At 37.5% G+C, this 13,352-nt stretch overlaps 1 protein-coding gene across 1 annotated transcript in view; it reads right to left on the bottom strand.

Moving 5' to 3' along the window:
• Positions 1-10,440, bottom strand: part of LOC124165804 — a 514,500-nt gene extending 504,060 nt beyond the window's left edge. The window contains exon 1 of the mRNA XM_046543329.1: positions 8,296-10,440. The gene's annotated coding sequence lies outside the window, so the exon portion shown is untranslated. The remainder of the gene's footprint in view (positions 1-8,295) is intronic.
• Positions 10,441-13,352: the final 2,912 nt, after the last annotated feature.

The raw sequence follows: 13,352 nt of genomic DNA, 5'->3' as shown, positions 1-13,352 counted from the left end.
TCAAGGGACAAGAATAGAAGAGGAAAGCAGCGAATAAAGTAAGTGAAACAGGTAAAGAAGGATGTGAAACAAGAAATACGGGGGTGCGAAAAGAATAGCTGTTAGGAGAATTGAATGGAGAGCTAATCGCTTCTCCTTCGAAGATCGTCTTTTTGAGGACTTCTCATTTCTTTCGCACTCCTTCCACCTTTCCTCATTACTTACTGGGCCGATCCATTTTTCCTTTTTCCGGCCTCGGTGGCGGCGAATTAAAGTCTTCACCTGCCAAACAAGAAAGAAGGTCGTGGTTTCGAATTCCGTATGATTAAATGGCCCTAGTCTCCAGAGCATGCGTATTTTCATGCGCGCGTAGATGTTAACTTGCAGAAAATCCCCGATGTAAATCGTCAATATATGCTGTTTTCGATGATATTGAAATCCATTTAAAAAACATTCTTCACAAGCACCACATTCTTGTAGTAGTTTCTATGCTTTCACTCATGCATTCTTGTAGTGTTTCCATTCTTGACTTCTTTATGGAAGTGAGTGATGGCCGACAGAGGAGAAACCAGGAGTGGAGGCCTAGAAAATGTGTTGCTATAAAAGAATGATGTAAAGCAAATGAATCGACGGAGAGAGCTTTGAAGAAGTTTATGTAGAGTAGGTCAGAAGAATAGTCTTGCGGAAAATTAATTCATAACTTTTGAGTGCTTTTGATAACAAAATATCTATTGATAATTACAATCATATATTTAGCCAAAACTATTATTTTTGTTAATTCAAGTACATGTTCTTTTTTCCGCTAACTTAACCAATGCATGGAAAATATTATATAATAATGGTGACCTAATGAGCCTTTTAGGTTACCTAAGGCACTTAATATTTTGATTTTGTCTTTCTTTGTAAATAATATTGAGTAATGAGCATTTCTATTGTAATCTAATAATAGGTAGATTGCTCTGCACTAATTTTTACGTTACGGAAATTAGGGAAAAACCGATTTTAAGTGCGCTCCATGTGGCAACATAAATCAAGCTTCTCACAGGACTGACTGGGACTATGTGAAGTCTCCTCGCTCGTTAGTCTTCCTCCGTCCTTCGTCATTTGCATGACGAATCCAGAAATCTCCATCGCGGGAGTAGCAAGTCTTAAGGCCCAGCCAGCCTCGCCTAGTCAGTCCCACACGGTCGGCGAGTGAGCCAGCCGCCAGGCCCGCGGTCCCGCTGGAAGTCGGTCGGACGAGTGCTTGCGACGGCCAGTACGTAACGTCCAAGTTAAGATCCCACAAAACCCCACCTTTCTCGCCGACCACGATCAACTTCCTTGTTACGAGGGGTTTATTTGGGACGCCCGAGGCGGCGCACGGAACACAAAAGTAGTGGGGAAGGTATGTAGGCTAGCGGGCGGACGGCGGCTCTTTCCTTCGGCGCTGCAGTAGGGAAGCCGCAGTGGTGTGGGGAATTAAACTATGGTGATGAACCACACGCGGGAGGTGGAATAATTTGGCAAATCCTCGGTCCCGAACCGCAACAATAATCCTCCCACATTAAATGTTCCCCCTCGCAAAACAAAACAGAAAATTCCTCCGTGGAGACTGAATAAATGGAATTGAAATATAAGATAGTTGCACTTTTCCGTAATTCATATAGTAGAAATAGGTACATATTTCACAGCAACATCTGGTACAAGATGATGGCTCTTTGAGCCGATATGCGCCATACGCATTGAATAATTGCAGGAATTGCAACTACATTTTATTTCAATTTATCTAACTTCTCTATAAGACACCTGAATCGATTTAACTTATTATAATACACAATATGTAAATTAAACACTGATGTTACACCTAAAAATATTTTACTCTGTGACCCGGTTTTCAGTACAGCGTGGTATCTTCTTATATTGTACATGATCCAGGTTGTAAAATATTAAATCATGCTAAAATCAAAATAAGAGCAAAATATGTTTATGTGCCTGAATATTCTACGCTGAATTGAAACCCGGGTATCGCAATAAAATATATTTGTGTGTAATTACAGTATTTAATGTCTGAACTGTCTTGATGATAGAATATTTCCGCGGTATTTTACTCCAGCATATATGCTCAGGGTCTAGATTTTATTCGTCATGGTGAACGCCTTAAATTGACCCGTTGAAGATGTGCCTTCTGATTAACTATAGCAAATGAATTCCACCGCTTTCTCTGTATTTTTCTTATTAATTAGACCTGAAGGCGTATGTAAGTGATGGTAAGAAGATTGACGAGGTAAATTTATTCCATCAAGTACCTGTTGTGGAAATAAATAAAGTTTTCGATATTTATTAACATAATTACATGTCACAAATAGTTTTGATAAGCGATATCAATTTCGAGTTTTCGATACAATATGTTCGACAATCATACAGTCTTGAAAAGTGGTCCTCCCATTAAATAATTAAAATATATAGAGAATCGCATCTCAATCAGCAGTAGGTACTTGTTAAATTCGATAGTGAGATAAGATTTAATTAATGTATATACCCAAGACTTAATTTTTTAAATTCATAGATTTTCAAGGAAATTCGCAAAATATATTGCATCAAATTAGTAAGTACATTTTTTTTATTTTTAACCAAAAAGAAAAGGCTTAGTAATAGTCTGTTATGGTGTATATCGCTTCAAGATGTTCAGGATGATTGAGATGTGGATATGAAGAAGAATAAAGAAGGTGGAGTGGACGAAGAGGAGAAGAAATGATGGTATGCTCGACATGGTGGATAAGTAGATCAAGCTCCTGTATTAGAAACGGACGAGAGAGAAGGTTTGGTTGGAGCGAGTACCTGCTGAGCGGGGAGGGTATCTTGAAAGCAGTGTTAGTGGGCAAAATGTTGGAGAAGCGAGTGAGGAGAAGGAATGGCTTTAGATTTTTAGATATAAATGAAGTAAGCCTTAATGTGAATTGAATACTTCATTCCAAGCTGTGAGGGTAGAAAGGTCAGAGTAATCAGCAAAATAGTTCGTGCAAAACCTATCGTAACCGGCAGAATTATTAAACAATATTCATCGTGACTTATGCTCCATATTCATTCATATAATAGAGTAAATTAAAAGGAGAGCGCTCATTAGGACCATTGTAACCTACATTTAAAAAATCCTAAACAGGTTTAACACCATGGTCCGATTAAATATTAATGGTCATGGTCATTTTGAAACATCTATTACCTGATCATGCTCCAGTTCATAATGAAAATCGCATTATTCTTTCAATTCTTCAATAATTTATCTAGATAAGTCAATTACGTATAACCAAAGTGTCATACAAAATATGACGTTAGTTAAGCTGTCGCATTTGAATGCTTACTTATAGCATCAATGTACCATTTCTTTTTTACTGGCATGAATTATGATAGTTTCAGTTGAGTATAATAATTAATTTCATCTAGCAAAACTGGTTATTTCGCTTGTGATTTGAAAACTTTGTACTCTTTGAAGTCAAATGTTTCATGGAAATTTTCCTGCATGAATTGTACTCGAGGTTAATTTTACTCAAACGTGACGAAATAATTATGAATATTTTACAGCACATGTGGCATCAAATTGTCAAAGCGCGACATTCGCGCGCGCGTGCGTCTATGTACGTCATCCTAATTGTGAGTGACGCACATTTTATTAGATAAACTAATGAGCGCAAAGTTAGAATTGCATATTTGTTTCTTTTACCAAAGTAAGTAATTGTTAACTGTAAAGCTAGCAATAAAAAATATAAAGTTACGTATCTTGGTTGGAGTATGACAGGCTGCATGATGTACATAAAAATGAGCGTTATAAATACATGCAGAGTAATCAGCATGTGATATTGCAGACAAGCTTTATGTAAGTCGTCATCGGAACGAATCTAGACCTTGAAACACTCATGTATATTATAAATATTTTACTATTTTGCTATTTTACATAGTTTTAAAAATATTACTCGTGTGAGAATAATCTTTGTTCAATATCAATTCATGAAATTTATTTTAAATAAGGTATCTCACCAAGGTGTTTCATCGTCAAAACGGACATTTTACTTATATACTTTGATCTCCTGTTATATCTTTCCATCTCATCACTATCTGTCGATATGCTGTGACATATAACTTAATTTTGGTCAGTAAAGTTCAGAACTATCATTATAAACTCGGTAAGTGACGGGTTAAGTCTTTTATTAAAAATATTTATATATATATAGATATTCGCTTTTTAAAATTAGATTTAAGAATGGTAAACATGTCATTTCACATGCGTTCTCCGTTTTCTTAGCTTTGACGTTCCCCTTTCACTCGGGAGTGGTTTGGCGAATTTAAGATAATATCATGAAGTTTTATTTAACGAGGCTGTTATCCACATTTTTCTTTGTTAAAACATTATAAATTTTCATAATTTTATTGGATTTGCAGTTTCTTTCAACCGTGTAATATTTATATAGTATAATATAGCTCCATTTGAGGTTATCAGAGGCAAGGTGTGTATCATAACGACATGCGGTCAACGCTTTGTAATATCAACGTTTTACTGAGGAAAATACTTACTCTGGGAAAGGAGAATTGAATCCATTTAATTTGGCTTTATGCAAGTACCCAAGTGATTACCATTACTTTTTATGCTGATTTGAAAGCATATCTTAACAAAGAAGTACCATTGGCTAGGTCTTTCTAGACAATTCATAATACCACCATGGTCGGATTAATTTTGCAAACGGAAATAAGAACAAGTGCTAACATAAAAAAATCTACAGTACAGATTGTTCCATTATGAAATTTGTTTCTTTTTTCGTTGAATTTTTAATTCCAGCTTACGATAAAATGTCAATTCAATCAGGATATAAAATCTGTTATAACCTTCTTTATTTTTTTGTGTACCATAAAAAAATATGCAATGAAACATTTTCTATACTCCAATTTTCATCTTTTAGTAATGTTTATTCTGACCGGAGGTTCGCAGGTTCAAATCCCGTGTGAAGCCTTTGAAAACCAACTGAATAAAATCCTCGAAGTGTGACGAGGCCAAGGGAAAGGAAATGGCCAACCTATCCTGAATTTGTACTAACCTACGGGCGCGTGAAAATTCACACGCCCGTTGGTTAGTCTGGGGTGAGCTCTACGTTCACCTATCCCGACAAAACGCTCGGTGGAATCACCAAGTGAGTAATGTATTTTAAGGATCCAATTGAATTCGTTGATGCAGGTTATGTCTGGGTTTTATTTGTAGTAGTTATTCAGTTGCAAATTAAGGTAAATGCTCTTTTTCGAAGGATAATATATTACTTCATGACGCGTTTCATCCTAATTAGCCATCATCAAACAAATAATTTTGGCGCGTTATCGCATTTCATTTTTGTGTGAAGTGTTCGAATGTATCCGATTAATTCAGTTGGCCTAATCATGGCTCGTTAAGCTCAAACTCGCCGTGCAGATGTGAACCGCCTTTTGGAAAAAATGCGATTTCTCCTATGATTACTAGTAATTTTATTTATTATGTAGGTAAATCGGTAATTTATGTTTATTGGTTGTATAACAGAGGGCAATGAAATTATGTATCATTGAATGAATGAAATCGCGATCAATTTGATGTAACGGTCTATTCTTTTGCTAATTAAGATTTTAACTCGCGTTGTTAACACAGTGATCAGATTTTGTTTTCTGGGAACTCGATATAATTGGCTGCCAAAGAAATATATTATAACCAGGTGGGGCATAGAAAACTGATCACCCTGATTTCGAAAATTGATGCGAATACTTTCGTAATACCGAGTGAAAAATTTTCCATCGTGAGTAAAATTTAGCGAATGGGTATGGTTATTTGAATAATATCGAATCTTAAGCTGTAGTGACGGATTCTATGCCCATTTCTAAGAGTGAAAAAATTATATTTCTGGAATAATACACAATTACTTTAAACATATATAATAAACGTTATTACGGTTTTTCGGTTCCCGTTGTTTCTTGCCTTATACATTTTTAGACGACGACAAAAATTGAAAAAATTGGAAAATACTAGCTTATTTCATGATTACATATAGTATTAGGCTATCAGTTGTGTGTCTTAAGTACCCGAATACCTTATTCTACATCAAAAGTGGAATTTTTGGTTAAAATAAGTTCAGTTTCCTAATCTGTTAGATGTGAATGATTCAGTATAATTGAAGTATTTCAGTACATTTTATGATTAAATTTGGGAGGGTGAAGTTCATTGGAAAATTGCGTTCATATTTGAAATATAAACCTAACGCTCCTAACTACGAATTGCAATCCTGATGTTAAAATATCTCATTTTTCAAGTTTTAAAGAAATATAATCTAACATTGATATCCTTCACTGGTACTAACTAAGTGTTAAATCAACCGCGAGTCGCCAAATATTGAAAGCATTACACCACTATAAGAATGAAGCTGAAAAAATATTATGAAATCAGCTAACAGTAACCTAGCCTGGAGGACCTTAAATACATTCACAAATAAAATCGCAATTTATTTCCCATCCTTGAATTTATATTTCGCCGTCGAGTATCGAATAAATAAACTTTTTTTCATGGAATGTGTCTTTTAATCTTGTCCTTGGAATAATGGCGTGAGAGAGTTTTGAAATGTAGCTAATTGCCCCCGTTGCTTTCTTTCAAAAGCTGCGAAGTAGGGATAAATGAGAATGAAATGAGCACCAGTAAACCTATTTTTATGCGTTTAGAGGTTACGTGACTAAAATGGAATGAGAGTAGCTAAAAAGGTAGTTGCTATCGCCGTTCTAAGTCTTCAAAAATGTAATTATGTCTGAGAAAACCATTCTAACGTCCGCTTATATTGGTGGTGTGTTACGCAAGTCTGCGTATAACTAGGTTATCAATGGAAATTGGATGACAGCTTGCATATAGAATGAGGTATTGAAACCCTTAATTTAAGACTAAGCATTTAATCCGAATGGAAGTAGAGTTTTTCGCTTCATTAGTAGGATAAAATATCAAAGTTCGTGTAGAGTGAATCGGGCGTTTCCCGGCAGGCACTTGTAATATATAAATTTGCCATCACTTGGTCGCCATCGTTAATAATGGGAAATTAACACACTTTAACGACACTCTATGTCAGAGTTTCCATACGAAACCGCAGTACGAAAAAGTACTATTGAAATGTTTGAAAAGATACAATAGGTATCCTAAGGTTACAGCCAATAAATTGCGGAAATATGTGGTAATAATTACAACAAATTTTCTAGTAAATTCTCAGGGTAAATATTATTCATCCGAGCCAGGTTTCAAAGAATTTTTATCATCATAAAATAGATTTTGAATGTCTAAAACTTTCATTGATGAATTAATAGTTTGGTGAAAAACGTGGGTGGGCTAAGTAATGTAGCGTGAATTTTTTTCTTATTTCCACGGTATGTTATGCTTATTAGAATTTTGGACTTTCTTGGAAGCATTAAAAAAATTGACTGGCCTGAACTTAATAGATGGAGAGATTTGAAGAAATAAGAAAAATCCGTGGATCCCAGATGAAGGCTTAGACCTCAATGAGGAAGGGAGAAAGTACGAGAATGAGAAAACCGAAGAACAGGCTTGCTACTAGGGAACGAGATTTGTCGCAAATCGAGGAAATCTACATAAGCTTGAATGAAGAATTTATGCGAAGATGTGGAAAATAACCTCGCATAATGGAAAGAGTGCAATCTGCGTCTGTAATTATGATGAACCATTTGAAGAACGGAGTACAAGATCGTCGGGGACAAGAATGGAATTTTACTGATTGAAAACGAAGACAAAGAGAAGAGCTGGAAAGAATGTGTAGAAGAAAATAAAAAAAACTAGCGTGATGGAGTGGAAATTCTCCTTATTGAAAGAAACACTTGCAATTTTCCAAAATTATAATGTTTTATTCCAACCTTTATTTTGATGTCACTACATCATCCTCAAGGTACAAAATGCTGTGTAGTGCATTCAATTTATATATTTTTGTCAACTATATTGTATGTATGTATGCCTGCAAAAAATGTATAAATTTTATGCACTACACGCCATTTTTTACCTTGAAGATGATTTATCAACTTCGAATCCTAATTCAGAGTAAAATTTTATAATCGTGGAAAATTGCATGCCTTTATTTAAATGTCTAGAATAGTTATTCGAGGAAAGAACACTCAACGCGAAATAATGGAAGAGTAGAGTGGAGTATGATGAAAAAGATGGATTGGGAGCAAGGGCATTAAGATGAGAATTTAACGCCGCAGGGAGAGAACTACGAAGCAAAGAGTCACCAAGAATGGATGATATCCCTGCAATGGTCATTAAATTCAGGTGAGAAGTTCTCTTACCTATATTCCGATGGCTGGTTTCGGGGAGGCGGGACCGGGCCCCTCCGGGTGGAGACGCCGGCTGGGCGAGCGTGGTTCTGCCGCCTCTTCCCTCAAAAGGGTGCGTGCTGGGTCTCAACGTATCAGCGCTGCCCCTAGTCCCGTAATCGATGCCACTACGGTGAAACTTGTCTTCCCCTACGCACACTTTTTTTCAAGGGGACTGCAATAGGCGTGGAAAAGACAGGATGATATCTCCTCACTTATTTCCTGGGATAGGTCTTGGACACAGTTGGTTTAGAGTGAGGGCCTTTTAGGGCCACGTCAGCCAATGCCGTGTATAACTTCAGAGTCACTCAACACTTAATAGAATTTATATCCTTTGACCACTTTATGAATTCACTCCATTATCCTCAAAATTTTTCTTTGGTTTCGTCAGAGCCAAATGAAGCGGCGATGCGGTTCTGCTGAATTCCGTGAAGTATTCTTTTGATATTTGGACAGAGTGTGGAAACACAATGCACAGTTTTCTCATTCAGTACGGCAGAACTAACGTTTCTCTATGGACGTTTCGTTCTTGAGTTTATAACGGGGTATTAGGTACTGACGAAAACGCTGGTAATATGAAATTAAATCGCACATCACTCTTTTCCTAATATCTTACTCTCATTTTAATGAGTGCACACGATAGTGATGGAAAATAAAAATATGTTCGGCATATTAAAATTTTGAATTTTTATACGTTAAGCTACCTTAGAAAGTAAAAAATACCTCATCTATTATAAGGCGTACACTTAAAACATTTTACGTGACAAGTTTTTCGAGTCATTATTATACTTTGGTTTTAATTTTCAACAAACTTTTTTTTATTTCTAATTTGCTACCTTTTCTCCTTAAAACGTATTTAGAATAAATTCATCCGATAAAGGTTTTTCTCTAACTCTTGGAGATGATTATGATTGAGATTCATGAGTTGGGCTCTATGTACAGATTCACCGTAATTATAGTTTAAGCGTTACTGAAGTTAGTTTCCCACTAATAATCACGTCCGAGGCACGCATTTTATCCGTATCGGTTTCTCCTGTATCGTTTTTTTTAATATTTTAGAAAAGAGACATTAATTCACGTAATCCTCGAAGCATAAAACTGGGGCACATAATATGTTCACTCGTCCAGTGCTAGAACTTTGTCGCACCAATCGTTTTTTCGCTCTCTTGCTTGGTTATTATCGAACCTTCACGCTTCATCGCTTCAGAATCCAACAGCATCGCCCACTGAACGCATCTTCGGCCGCGAGAAGCAGTATCTCTCTACCACATCTCTTGCTGTGCCATCGACGCGGTTTGAGTTTCACAGTCCTGCGGGAAAAGCAGCACCAAGTATGAAGAGAACACTCTTGACCACTCTGGATATGATGGAGAAAAATGTATTTTCTTTTGCTGGTACCACAACTCAATTGAGAGGTGTTACAAAGCACGAACGAAGTAGACTCGAGGGGAGGGTTTTAGGTATGAAGTGGTAAAACTTGCGACAAAGTACACGTTATAGAGTTTTTCTGCTTATAAGTAGGATCAAGGAGGGGTTGGAGAAGTTACAGCAAAGCGCACGTTGTAGCATTATTGTCAGTTCCGATTGCATCGTTCTCGTCTTCAAACCCACATCCTTGCCCTGATATATTCTTTTATTATGCTGGTATCACAAATCCCTAGTGTGCCAGGGCAATGTAGACTCAAGGAGGGGTTGCAGAAGTTTCTCCAAAGTACACGTTATAGAGTTCACTCCAGTCCCAATGGTTGGGTTCCCATCTTCATGCCACTATCCCTCCTGTGAAGAACACACATATATTCTGATATCCCACTTAATTGCTTCCCCTTTACGTCAAAGTTTCGCCTCCGGTACCTTGCGGCGGACAAGTAGTTGTGGAAGTTACTATCATGCACTCGTCATAGAATTCACTCCAGACCCGATAGTTGGATTCCCATCTTCATGTCCACATACCTTCCCTGTGATGAACACACATAAATATTCTAAAACCCCACCTTATTGTTCCCCCTCTTCCGTCAAATTTGCGCCTGCCTCCTAGGGTATCGGCGGCGGACGAAAGTGCGGCGAAACTTTATTCCGTAGCGCGGGAGAGGGTAGAGTCACATCTCGGGGCGAGCACCAACTCCGAACTGACGAGTTCAGAGGCGCGGTTAGGAGCGATATATAGGCGCGGGAGGGGAAGAGTGCCGCGCCGGCTGGGAGCGGAGGGGAGGGAGTTGAAGGTAGCGGGGGTGAGACGGAAAGGGTAAAAGAGGGAAGGAAAAGAATCAGGGATACTACTACTCCACACCCTTGGACCGAAAACACTTCTGCCACGCATTCTAGTGAATTTGAGGGAGATACGACGCTTGATGTTTGTCGATGTACAACGAAAGTTAAATTTTTGGTCATGAGCAGCGGTTCCCAATCTTTTTTTTCCTCCCGTACCCTATATGTATATATCTATTATTGTATCCCCAAAAATGTAAGGTACACATTTTGCTACATGAAATACTACGGGGAGGCGACACTTTTAGCTCCAAATAATTGTAGAATTGCAATCTTTGTTTTAAATACCCAATGTAATATTTAGACAGATATTTTGGTTAAAAGATAAGAGGGAAGGAAAAGAAGCAGGGATACTACTACTCCGCACCCTTGGACCGAAAACACTTTTGCCGCGCTTTATAGTGAATTTGAGGGAGATACGACGCTTGATTTTTGCCGATGTACAACGAAAGCTACATTTTTGGTCAAGAGCAGTGGTTCCCAACCTTTTTTCTCCTCTCGCACCCCTCTATATGTATGTATCTAGTATTGTATCCACGAAAATGTAAGGTGCACATTTTGTTACATAAAATACAACATGTAGGCGACACTTTTAGCTCTAAATAATTGTATAATTGGAATCTTTGTTTTAATTACCCAATATAATATTTATACATATTACTTGGTTGAAAGATACATAGTTCCTGAAAGATTCCTAATTCCGCCATTACCGATTATTTTCGGCGTACCACTGGTTGGGACCCTCTGATCGAGAGTAGAAGAGGAGAGGCGAAGACCAAACTGAAAGATGGCAATCATAAACTTGAAGAGGTGCAAGAGTTCTGCTAGATTAGGAAAAATAACAAACTTTACATTCTACAGCTTAAATTTTAATCGTCGACTAGTATCGATACACTTTTATTTTCAAGACTGGTGATGCAGAGCACATTGGTACTTGCATAATACAAGGTCGGGTGATGGTTACGGTCGTGGGGGAGGGGGTGGAGTGGAAGTGAAGCGAAAAAAATCAATGCTTGTTATTTTCCTAACTCAAAATGTAATTATACAAGGTTAAGGCCACAAACATTCAGTGCATAGAGTTCCACTACTCGAGTACCCAGTGAAAAGAGACAAGAAGAAACCGGAAGAAAATTCTATTTATTTTGGAAAAGCCAATAAATACCTGGAGGTAGAAACTGAAACACAATGCTAAGAAGCCAAAGAATCAGTCAGCCTTAGCGAATATGACGAAAAACCAACCTGAAACTAGGAAACCTTAGACTCGAGAAGGTGAAGGAATTCTGAATATTAGCCGAATGACAACTATGGATGAAGCAAGAAAGAAATAGAGAGTGCAATGGCCCAAGATAAGGGACAATCCTAAAACTTCCTAAAAAGAGAGAGTCCTCTTGCATCTAAATATATAATGTGGAAGTAAGAAGGCTATTAAGTAGGACTTAAATTTGGAGCATGATTTGTTATTTTAGTGATGCAAGTATTCGATATAATATTTCCTGGAGTTTAGGTCAATTTTAAAACAAGTTTAAGCCAACGTTTCGATTTATTTTTAACAAAAAATTTTGACATACCTCTTAACTTTGAACATATTTATTGATGTTTTGTTGCTAAGGTATTGCCACACCTATGTTACCATTAATTTTGATGTATTAAATAAAAATAAAAAATTAACAAGTATGCAAGTATTATGTCATTGGCGGAGATATCTAAGTTGGTAGTTTTCGAAATGTGGTATAGCGGGGGAATAACGAAGATCAAGGGAATATATCGTATATCGTGTGCGTAATGCGGGAGTTCAAAGTAGAGTAGGAGTGAAGAGAAGTCTGTGAGAACGGAGATTTCCGCGGTGTTCGATGGAGTCATTCATTTCCGGTTAGCACCGCGTCAGGTCGGTTGCTGTGGCAATGACAACAGTTTCAAATTTTGTATTTTGAAGAATGAAAGGTTTTTATATAACAAATAGAATTGTCAGGCTCTCCTCTGTGGAATCGTACCAAATTGAAATAATTGTGGCTAAGTAAGCTGTTGCATTTACGTACCACAAACTTAGGGGGGATCAATTTGATAGCCTCGGCTTAGTGTTACGCCAAGTCCGACCTTCTAATATTAAGGGCATAAATAAAACTACGGTGATAGAATTTCGCTCTTCATAGTCTTGACCGTATAATAGTATGCAACAAGAAATTAAGCCAAAAATCGTCCACAAGCATATGCGTCTATATGAATGTACCTATAATTTCCACAAAGAGGACGGGGCGGCAAGTGTGAGGAGCAAGTAAGACTAGAAGTGTTCCTATTTCTCGTTTCAGATCGCGAAGTCGCTTTTCCACGCATGGGAACGAATTTTGAGTATAGATGTGCACATTATCCCGAGCACTTTTCGTGATAAAACACTAACAGGGGGTGGGCTAATGATTAAAAGCACAGATCCTATTGAAGGAACGAAGAGGTGCTACATATGGTGGGCAATGAGTTAGAGATTATTTATGATATGCGGTTAAGTCATGAAGTTTGGATTAAGTAAGTACTGAGCAGGGAAGAGAAGTAAAAAACTGTACCAGACAGAAAAATGCTGTAATTAGGGAAGGGTGAGGATGAGAATAGGATTTAAAGGCAAAATGAAAGACAGTTGCCCACAGTGTGATTTGGGGAGGGAAGGGAGTCCAAGATGGTAGTGAAGACGGCCGAAGTGATTCTCAAATGCTGTATGCAAACCTTCCTGAACGGGCAGAATACCTTAGCTGTAATCCTATTGAGTAAACATGGCA

The sequence above is a fragment of the Ischnura elegans genome, chromosome 9 (genome assembly GCF_921293095.1).
Source record: "Ischnura elegans chromosome 9, ioIscEleg1.1, whole genome shotgun sequence".
NCBI lineage: Eukaryota > Metazoa > Arthropoda > Insecta > Odonata > Coenagrionidae > Ischnura > Ischnura elegans.
This window is presented reverse-complemented; position numbering and strand designations above follow the sequence as displayed.